The sequence below is a fragment of the Hylobates moloch genome, unplaced genomic scaffold, assembly GCF_009828535.3.
Source record: "Hylobates moloch isolate HMO894 unplaced genomic scaffold, HMol_V3 SCAFFOLD_62, whole genome shotgun sequence".
Classification (NCBI taxonomy): domain Eukaryota; kingdom Metazoa; phylum Chordata; class Mammalia; order Primates; family Hylobatidae; genus Hylobates; species Hylobates moloch.
In genome coordinates, this window is record NW_026652337.1 from 91,952 (window position 1) to 103,566 (window position 11,615).

The window sequence follows — 11,615 nt, forward strand, 5'->3', positions numbered from 1 at the left end:
CATTCATCACTGTAAGCCTCTGTGTCTTGGCTGTTTTCCTCTTGCTCCATGCAAACTCTTGATCAAGGTTGGATTTGCCACCAGGATACTTCCTCCAATTTTCCAGCACAGCATAATCTTATAATTTCAAAAAATAGTTGATATAATATTTCAGAACCCTAAATGAGATTTAAAGACTGGATAGTGAAATGTACGTAGCTTTGGATTATTTTGTTGGTAATAGACACTACTTAGCAGTGATTCTCTGCTCTTGGTGATTTCTCCTTCTCTGGCACTGGCCCCCGATACACTGGACAGTGTTTTTCAATACACAGTCTTTCTGGCCATAGCTGACGGACTCAGGGGCAGACACCTGTCCCTGGGTGAGCCAATCAGCTTATCCCTTCCTGGAACTTGCCAGTTGGAGCAGAGCCTGAGGTTCAATGGAGTGGAGTTAATATTAGCACTTTCTTCAGTGTTTCTTGGTCTTTTCTATAAAATGTACAGATTCCAGCATACCTTCCCCGCCCAAAGTTCTGATTCAGCAGGTGTGGGTTAGACCCAGCAATCAGTGTTTTAACAAAACACTTCTAAGTGAGTCCTATCATCAATTGACTTGGAAAACACTTGTTAGAGAAGGTTTAGGAATCTTCACTGTGGGATTTCCTTAGCAGGCTTGGTCCTTCCTTCCCAAGTCCTTGCAATTTTTCCACTCTTCATTTCATAAATAAGCCTACTACCTCCTCTTTTGTCTTTATTTATTTACTTTACTAGTGTTCATTTCTATTGCTTACAATAAAAGACTATGAATTTGAAAATATATCATTTCTTGAGGGACCAGACAAAGGGTATTACATGTTGATATCAGAAGAGGAAAGAAACCGTAGATTCATACGCCAGAAGTAGATGAGCTAATTGAATAAAGCTCATAGCTGAGTGGGGGAAGACTTCATACTAGAATATGCTCTACATTCATTTTCCCTGGAAAGGAGAAAAACATAATAAATGAGGGACTCTGGCCTTTTAAGAAAATTAACAAGCTGTAGCTATTGTTTTTGCAGATCTATGTGACCTATTATATGCCTGACGCCTTATTTTTTTCCTATCATTTAATTTTCAGAAACTTGCCAATGCCCCAAGCCTTCTTGGTCAATATCCCCTTTGTGCAAGGATGCCCTGTGTTCATCTTTAGATGTAACATTGATATATGAGATAAATGAGGCTAAATTGGAAAAGCACCATGATCCCCTGTCATGATCCCTTTGACAGCTGGGTCAAGAAAGGCCAGGTCAAATGGTTTTTTGGTTTTGTTTTGTTTTGCTTTTGAGCACACAGTCAGTGAGATGTTCTGTTTTTGTTCAGTCTCTTAATTCCAAGCCACTGGTAGCTAGCTTCTGCCTGCTTAAGTCAGATGTGTCTACTAACATACATAGATGTTCTTGCAAAAGCACCAAACTTTAGTGGTCAGTTGCTTGGGTAGTCTTTTATTTAACCAGAAATATTTCATTTAAACTTCAGTCTTGAGCATTAGAAAATTTGTGACGCAGTGTTCCCCAAATGAATAATAATGCCACAGACAGAGGTTTCCCAAATGCACATTCTTTGTAAGAAATAAGGGATCTCTGTAGTAAGGCAACTGACTTCTACAGCCCTAGTATGCTTTCTGTTTTCTTTTTTCTTGAGAGCCAAACTTTACAAATAGCCTTTACCACCCCTTTCCAATATTTTGTATGTGGATGGGATTCTAGGTAACTCTAGATTTCCCTAAAAATACCAGTTTGCACTTGGCTGACAGTATGACTCTAGACACCCCAAGATAAGTTGATAGAGAGTAACAGTGTCCACTCTAATATATCAAACATTTCTTCTTATTTTTCAACTGTGAACTGCCTTTTTGTCCCTTCTCACATTGACAGCCTGCTATCAATTCCAGCAGGGAGAACACAGCCTGGATATTTGCCAGGTAATTAGTTGGCTATAAATCAGTGAGAGTTGGTCATTTTATTAAGCATGTTCAGATCTTGTTAGCAGTTCCTCACCAGGGCCCATCAGCATTGTGGCAGCTTTAGTTGCTTAATGTGATATTAAGCCTCCTAGGTAATGAGAAATTGAGAAAAAACCTCATTCAAATTGGGTAATGTTTGGTGTCCTTATTTTTGCATTGTACATTGGTATCTAATATCAGCTGTACGAACCCACTGTCAGGAAGCAATGCCATCTCTTGTTCTATTTTTAGTGACTTCTCTCCTTGTGAACATTAAAGTTGCTCACAAAATACCTGAGTGATGTTCTCTCCAGGCATTCTGGAAAATCCAAACCTTCCTGATGTCTCCTCTGATGTAGGGAAAATGACTTTAGATCTTTACTTAGTTTTGCTAATCTGAGAAGATTAATGTGTGTGCCTTAGAGTTAGGCAAGACTTTTCTATTTTTCAAGTATCAAATGATTTCACTTACAAACCTGATCAATCTGAATTTTTTGGGTCATTGGTTTCAGCATCAAGTTTTTTTCAGCATCATGAAATTCCCTCTTCTACTCTTTCCCTATGGAAGTATAAGCTCTCCTTTTTCTTTTTCTTTTTGCTTGTCTGTTAGCTATTCTTCTTTTTTGATAACTGCCTCCTGGTGTTCCTTCATTTATGTGGCATGGATGTTGCCGACTCCGTTTTTGGCCCAAGGATAGATGTGTGAACCAGGCCTGGCCACTGAGAGCATCACGTCTTATTGCTCACAAGAATAGGCTTACAGATGGACATGTGACTCAGTCACAGTTTATGGAACTGAATTCTGTGAGGCTTTTTTTTTCTAGATCTCTTAGGAAAAAGATAATCCTTAGTTTTTCTAAGGTTGCTCAGAATCGAACATAACAACTAACTCTAGGAGAGACATTCCATGAGTGGAAATGGTGTCCAATTGAGAAAAGTGAAACCAGGAAATCAAAGAGTAAACCTGAGTCTGGTGACATGATTTAAGTCTCTGGATCCAGCTGTGCCTGCAGCATGAATTGGACTTCTTAATTATTCATGCCAATAAATTCATTTTTCTGCTTAAGTCATTGAGTTGGATTTTTGTCAGTGGTAGCATGGGAGTCCTAATAACCACAGGTCTTTGCCTCCTACCCCATCTGCCTATTTTTCTTACCCTGGCTCACTCCATTATATGCATCTCCATCAAAATCTGCTTATTCTCAAAGATTGAATTCACATGTCCTTGCTTCCAGAAAGTTTTCCCTAGTACTTCCCCTAATAAATTGAATTTCTCACTCCTTTATTTTTCCACAGCATCCTAAAATTCCCCATGACATTTTTTGACATTCACATTTCCATTTATTATAAGCTTTCTGGTGATGCTGTGTCCTGAACACTGTAGATATTCAATAATGTAGTGAATCAAAATTAGTGTCTTTGGAGGCTGCAAGCACTTTTCACCTTCTTAGGAAACAATTAGATTAGCCATGAGTCCCCTAAGCAACATTTCCCAAACTGATCCATTAAATACCAGTGTACTTAAGGTACTCAAATAACAGGTGCTTAGCTATAAAAATGTCTTGTGGTCCAGCAAACCTAGGAAACTCCTAGTTAAACAAATTAACCTAGTGCCTCTTAGAGCATTTATTAAACTAAGAAACAACGTAACAGCGTGGGCAAGATGTGGGGAGATGTGGACATAAAATGTCATGGGTATCAGTCAGGGTCCAGTGAAGAGACAGAAGCTACAACGTCATTTGAACTGGAAAGGTTTAATACAAAATTGTTATTAACAAGTGTCAGGGGACTGGTTAATGAGGAATAAAGAGAACTAGAAAGAATATAGGATGAGATTCACACCTGATGCAGAGCAGGTGGTTCTACCCCACTGGATGGTAGAGAAGTTCACTGAGGTGCCATAGACCAAGGCTGCAAGCAGGAGACCACTGGCTGAGAACTCAATAAAACTTTCCTAGAAACTGCCCAGTTTGAATTGTTGAACTGACTTCTCAGATCTCACCTTCAAGGGAATAAACCCTTTATAGTCTTACTCTGAAAATTGACATGTTTTAATCTTTCTTTCTTCAAATGTACTGGCATTGATAAACTGCCAGTATGGACTTAAAGTTGCCTGAGGTTAGTGAACATTTTTCTTTTTCTGTGCTCCATAGTGCCTTGAAAAGTGCCAAGTATACAGTTTTCCCTTTTCCAACTTTACACATAATTATTTGTACTTCTTTGTGGCACTTCTTTTTTAATTATTATTATACTTTAAGTTTTAGGGTACATGTGCACAAAGTGCAGGTTTGTTACATATGTATACATGTGCCATGTTGGTGTGCTGTACCCATTAACTAGTCATTTAACATAAGGTATATCTCCTAATGCTATCCCTCCCCCCTCTCCCCACCCCACAACAGGCCCTGGTGTGTGATGTTCCCCTTCCTGTGTCCATGAGTTCTCATTGTTCAATTCCCACCTATGAGTAAGAACATGCCGTGTTTGGTTTTTTGTCCTTGCGATAGTTTGCTGAGAATGATGGTTTCCAGCTTCATCCATGTCCCTACAAAGGACATGAACACATCATTTTTTATGGCTGCATAGTATTCCATGGTGTATATGTGCCACATTTTCTTAATCCAGTCTATCATTGTTGGACATTTGGGTTGGTTCCAAGTCTTTGCTATTGTGAATAGTGCCGCACTTCTTATTTCTATGTTGCATGAATTATATTAGAGGTTCAACAAGAATTCTAGTTTAAACCGTATGTATTCCACTAAGATTTCCAAGACTGACCCAGAAGGACATTTTGTTTTTTACCTAAAAACCTGTATTTTACTCAAAACCTGTATTTAAACTTTATTGCTATTTGCCTGCATTCCTTAGCTTCCTGTTTCAAGGTCCCCATCAAAGTATCTGACTGACCTGACATCTTGGTAGTCTCGATGGTATGTGGATGATTTTAGCTGAAATGAAAGAAAATCCTAGTTAACACTGGATTAAAAGCTGAAGACGTTTACTTTTCTCACATAACAAGAGTTCTGGAGGTCAGTGATTCACGGATGGCTTGGTTGTTTAATGGTATACATAGACCTCTAGCTCTTTCTGTTCATCCATCCTGCTATCTATAGTTTCTTGGTTTTGCATACTCAAAGTTGTCACTTCAGATTTGCAAGATGGAGTATGTACTCTAAGTGTCAAGTTCTCACATGAGAATATCCAAAGGAAGAAGGGAAAAATTAATTTTCTCTCATATCAGATCTTTATCACATGACCACACCCAGCTGCCAGGGAACCTGCTACAGTAGAGATCAGACATTTATATAATAGCTTCTGTCATGGGACTGGACAAGAGTGAAGGGGGATTAGAATGCCTATTCATATGTGGTCTGTAGTTGTAGGCTAGAGAAGATGCTTATTAAACACTCACTGAATGCATGCATAAATGATAGATTTTAGTGTGTACTTTTTATATTAAATGCTATTTATAGTGTCCCAGCTTTAAATTAGAAATCATGCCATATGAACAAGAGATGACTCTTGATCTCCAGTTGCTTATTCTTTAGGAAGCTGTTTTCTTTGCTTGTTTTCTTATTTTCCTCATCATTGAAACATCATGTTACTAATATTTCACTAGTGTGAGTAACAGGATCAGAGGCAATATGTGGGAAAACTGATCTAGTTAAAAAAGATTTTAAAGTCATCTCTCATTTGTATGTTATACCAATTTCTTCTTTTGTGTGCATGTGCAATTCTTTATTTCCTCACTATTTGAGGCATTCCATAAGACTCTGAATTCTTCAGATATTACCCAGTTATTCTTTCCATTATTATTTCTCACAATATTGATTGGGTTTTTCTCTATGATAGTATTATACTATGGATTTAGCATGCATTATCTCATTTAATCCTCCCTTTACCCATTCACATTGCAAATCTAGCATTTGAACAAAGATCTGTCAGACATTAAAAATTATTTCCTTTACTGGAATTCTGTACTACTTCCCGTAGAGATCCTCTTACCTATCCTTTTCTCTGTCAAATATTATTTATCCCTGTTTCAAACTGTTCTCTCATATTAATGGTGCTGAACTTCCACTTCTGACCATGAGAAAGTAATTGCTATCTAACCGTGGTTTCAGATACTGGGCAATAAATGCACAGGATTGTGAGTTCTGGAAGAAGCGAGACCAATGAAGTGAGACCAATGATCACCAAAACTTTCTGCTTGAGAAGTTTTATGGATTACAATAAATTTGGAAAGCCCAGTGGAAGCAAATCAGACCCCCTGAGTTCAGGAGAAGGAGACTGGGGAGGCCTAGGCAGCTGGAATTTGTGGGCCAGAGTACAGAAGAAGAGGAGGTATGCTTAGAAAGAGCTCTCAAAATTTTCATAGGAGTTCTTGAGCCTTTTGATTAAATACTAAACTGCATGTACACAGTAAGAAACTTCATGAGATTAACCCAGAAAAACTACTGAAGCTGAACAATTCCTAGATCTCACACTGGACTGAGAGACGTTCAACTTTTCCCATATCACATGGAAAAAATTTGTTGAATATTTACACTCAGTAGACAGCCCAGAGGGCCACAGCTTAAAAGTGGGATGTAGCCCTCAAGTAAAGCCTTCTCTATACTCTCTATAACAAAAATTACAAACAAATCTCAAAAGGAACAAGCAAATGTACATGAAACTTCCTAGTAAAACAAAATTCAACACTGTTCGAAGACAATCAAAATCTAGAAACTCAATATTGTAACATTGATAATTTCTGGAATCCAATTACAAAATAATAGAAATGATAAGAAAAACGGGAATGTGACCCATAACTACAAGAAATCAATCAATAGAAATAGACTCAGAAGTGACAGAGAAGACCTAAATAGCAGACAAGACTTTAAAACAGGTCTTATATATAGGCCCAAAAGTTTAGATAAAAATATGCACACAGTTGAAGAGGGAAATGAAAGATATAAAAAAGAATAAAACATATTGAAATATTTTTATTGAAAAATACAATATTGAAAATAAAAAATTCAATGGATTGGCTTAATTAGACACTGATGAAAAATATTCATGAACTTGAAGTTATAGCAATAGAAACAAATCAAACTGAAACAGAGAAAAAATAATAAAAATCAAAATAAGAAAGCCTCATTGACCTATGGGGCAATATACAAAATCCTAATATGTGTTACTGAAGTCCCAGAAAAGGGAAAGGAACAGAAAAAATGTTTTAAGAAAAGATGCCTACAAATTTTCAAATTTGATAACAACTTGAAATTTACAGATCCAACAAATTCAACAAACCAAAAGCAGGGTAAATGCAAAGAAAACTGCATCAAGCTACAAAAAGTCAAATTGCTGGAAACCAGTGATAAAGGGAAACTCTTAAAAGCAGCAAGAGAAAAAAGTATACATTGTATATAGGGGATCCAAGGTAAGAATGAATGCTGACTTCTCATCAGAAACAATGCTGGCCAGAAGACAATAGAATGACATCTTCAAAATGCCAACAAACAAACAAACAAACAAAAACTTCCCCATTAACCTAGGATTCTCTGTCAAGAGAAAATATCCTTCAAAAAGGAAGAAAAACAAAGGTATTTGTAGGCCCAATAAAAACTAAGAGAATCCCTATCAATGGTGCTCATAGTAGATAATTTAAGACCACATCTCTCTATCTTACCTGACTTCTGTTTCCTTTATTGACCTTACTCTTTTAATGCCACACAATCCAGGTAATACTCTCTGTATTTGACTATGCCACTGAGTGAGATTTAAACATAGCTACTCTATGAAATAATTCCAGTGTTCTGATTTGGAATCTTGGCACTGGAAACTCCAATAGTCACCTTATCTTTGAACTTTTCAGTTTTTTATTTGTTCTTTCCAATTCTTGGCGGATTTGTAAGCTCATAGAAGGCAAGGACTATGTATTATTCATTTCTCTGTAGCTTTTTTGTAGCACTTTTAGCCATATGTGCTTTAAAAATGTTAATTTATAATTGATATTAAAATTGTACTCCAAAGAGTTAAAGAAATAAATGCCTAACAGATTCTTGAGTTTGTAGGATGACAGATGAAAAAAACAACAACTTGCTGAAATTCTGGAACTCCCTCTGTTGTAGGATAACAAAACTGGCTGAAATTGATTGGAACCAATATGGCTGACTAGAGTCTATGCAGAATGAACTTGCTGACATCACAGTCCAAATTCCCACCACATGGTTCATACTATCTTCTCCTGAAATTGCATGTGTGACTCATGAGGAGGCATGAAGAGATAACAGTACATGCTTGAGGACTCTCCAGACCTCCTCTTTCCCTCCCCCAATCACGTATTAAAGCCAGAATCCACCCTTGAACGTTTTCTAATAAAAATACTGCCTTGAAGCTGGCACCAGGAGACAGATTTGAGCTGGACTCCTGTCTCCTTTTTGGTTGACCTTCAAAAAAAAGCTTTTCTTTTCTCAAAAACCCAGTGTCATTGTACTGGCTTCTAGAGCATCAGGCAGTGAGCCCGTTTTGCTTGGTAACAATATTAGAAAATTGATGCCGGGCGCGGTGGCTCACGCTTGTAATCCCAGCACTTTGGGAGGCCGAGGCGGGCGGATCACGAGGTCAGGAGATCGAGACCACGGTGAAACCCCGTCTCTACTAAAAATACAAAAAATTAGCCGGGCGCAGTGGCGGGCGCCTGTAGTCCCAGCTACTCGGAGAGGCTGAGGCAGGAGAATGGCGTGAACCCGGGAGGCGGAGCTTGCAGTGAGCCGAGATTGCGCCACTGCACTCTAGCCTGGGCGACAGAGCGAGACTCCGTCTCAAAAAAAAAAAAAAAAAAAGAAAATTGATAAATCAAATTTGTTACTTTTTAATGAATATTCTGCCACTATCAGGTAAGGATTTTTGGTATTGTTGTAGCTTTTTTGTTTTTGTTTTGTTTTGTTTTCAGCCAAGGATGTTTAGCAGATAAATATTTTTTCAGAGAAATGATAGTTACAAGAAACACAAACAAACAATCCCATCAAAAAGTGGGCAAAGGATATGAACAGACACTTCTCAAAAGAAGACATTTGTGCAGCCAACAGACATATGAAAAAAAGCTCATCATCACTGGTCATTAGAGAAATGAAAATCAAAACCACAATGAGATACCATCTCGCACCAGTTAGAATGGTCATCATTAAAAAGTCAGGAAACAACAGATGCCGGAGAGGATGTGGAGAAATAGGAACACTTTTACACTATTGGTGGGAGTGTAAATTAGTTCAACCATTGTGGAAGACAGTGTAGTGATTCCTCAAGGATCTAGAAGCAGAAATATCATTTGACCCAGCAATCCCATTACTGGGTATATACCCAAAGGATTAGAAATCATTCTATTATAAAGACACATGCACACTTAGGTTTACTGTGGCACCATTCACAATAGCAAAGACTTGGAACCAACCCAATTGCCTATCAGTAATAGACTCGATAAAGAAAATATGGCACATATACACCATGGAATACTATGCAACCATAAAAGAGGATTAGTTCATGTCCTTTGCAGGGACATAGATGAAGCTGGAAACCATCATCATTCTCAGCAAACTAACACAAGAACAGAAAACCAAACACTGCATGTTCTCACTCATAAGTGGGAGCTGAACAATGAGAACACATGGACGCAGGGAAGGGAACATCACACACAGTGCCAGTCGGGGGATTAGGGGGCTTGGGGAGGGAAAACATTAGGACAAATACTTAATGTAGATGATGGGTTGGTGGGTGCAGCAAACCACCATGGCACGTGTATACCTATGTAACAAAATAGCATGTTCTGCACATGTACCCCAGAACTTAATGTATAATAACAAAAAATAAGAATGAGTTTTATTTTTTTAAAGAAAAGAAAGGCAGAACACTAGTACTGTGGGGATCATTGGTGGAAAAGTAATTTCGGTTTTATTGTGACACATAGATGTTTCCTCTGTTAGAATGTAGCTTCGTGAGGAGAGATATGTTTTTGCTGTTCTATTCACTGTTGTATCCCTCATATCTAGAACCATAGTGGCCACTCCATGAATCTTTGAATGATTGAATCAATAGCCATTGGATAACACCTGCGCGTCACAGGCTTCTACTCAGAAAGCTATTTCTAAGGAAAGCTACTCACCAGGGAGAATTAGCGAGAAATAGCCTCATGCAATTATTAAGAAAATTTTAAAAAGGATCAAAATGCACATAAACATTTGACATAGACATTATGAATTATTTTATTATGCACTACTAGTAAACATTATCATGTCTTCATTGGGGCCAAGAATATAATTGTGTGTTTGTTCCTTTAATATTTTGAGAAAATAAGAAAATATGATGGGGGGTAGTGGGCAGTATTTTACTTTGGAAATAGATGGCCTGAGGTTTGAATCTGAATCTGGGCTTTATTACTTACTAGCTCTGCAACCTTGATAAGAGCTTGTTGTTTCCCTGTCTTTAAAACACAATAACTTTTCTTTGCAAGGAGGTTGTATAATGAAATGTAGTATACGAGACACAATGCCTTGCTCAGGAGGGTTTAAGCAATGATAGATCTTATTTTGGTGAAACTGAGGTTTCCTTCTGCTTAATTAAAACCTCATGTAGCCCAACATTCAAACTCCTTAAAACGACCTGAAAGGCCTTATATAATCTGGCCCTGATGGTCTCTCTGTCCTGGCTTACTACCTCTCCCTTCTTACCAGGAAAAGGGGCATGTTTGCCTCTTGTCTCTTCTTTCCATGGACCAAGCTGTCCCTGCCTCAGGGCCATTGCATTTGCTGCTCTCACTGCCTAATATATTCTTTGAAAAACTGGCTTCTATTCAGCTAAAATGTCATCTATTTATCAAGGCCTCTCTCTCTTTTTTTAAATTTTTTTTTTGAGACAGGATCTCACTCTGTTGCCCAAGCTGGGGTGCAGTGGCATGATCATGGTTCACTGCAGCCTCAAACTCCTAGACTCAGGTAATCATCCCACCTAAGCCTCCCTAGTAGCTGGGACTACTAACACATGCCACCATGCCTGCTTAATTTTTGTAGATTAATTTTTGTAGAGACAGGGTTTTGCCACATTGCCCAGGGTGGTCTTGAACTCCTGGGTTCAAATGATCTGCCTGCCTTGGCCTCCCAAAGTGCTAGGATTACAGGTGTGAGCCACTGCACCTGGCCAGCAAGTTTTTTCTTGACCTTCCAAGTGAAATCTCCATCTCTATCACTTTCTATTAAATCATCCTGTTTTATTTTCTTTATACAACATAGAACTCTCTGAAATAATCTCATTTATTTATTTGTTCACTTGGCTATTGCCTATCTCTTTCCACTAAGATGAGTGTTCTTAGAGAGCAAGAACTGTATCTGCTGAAGCCCTAGTGCCTAGAACAATGCCTGATATATAAAAGGTTCAGGAAATATTTACAGAGCAGACACATTTTTATTAATCATTATCTTCTCTTCTGCCTATTTGGACAAAAATAACTAAATGAGTCTGTTTTTCACTGCAGTGTGAAATCCCGACAATATATAACTGATTAAACTGAGAGTTAAGGAGACAGAGATGTTAAGAAAGAGGAAAAGTCTTGAAGAAGAAAATTCCAAAACTTCTTTTCCCCAAAGTAGTGCGACTGATTTTCAATGTTTACTTCAGG

General features: G+C 38.0%; 1 long non-coding RNA gene across 1 annotated transcript; it reads right to left on the bottom strand.

Moving 5' to 3' along the window:
• Window positions 1–814: 814 nt before the first annotated feature.
• Window positions 815–7,708, bottom strand: LOC131382570 (uncharacterized). The gene is made up of 3 exons (XR_009212139.1): window positions 7,635–7,708; window positions 4,871–4,911; window positions 815–960 (listed from the first exon to the last, which is right to left on the bottom strand). It is a non-coding gene; the product is annotated as an uncharacterized LOC131382570 (long non-coding RNA).
• Window positions 7,709–11,615: the final 3,907 nt, after the last annotated feature.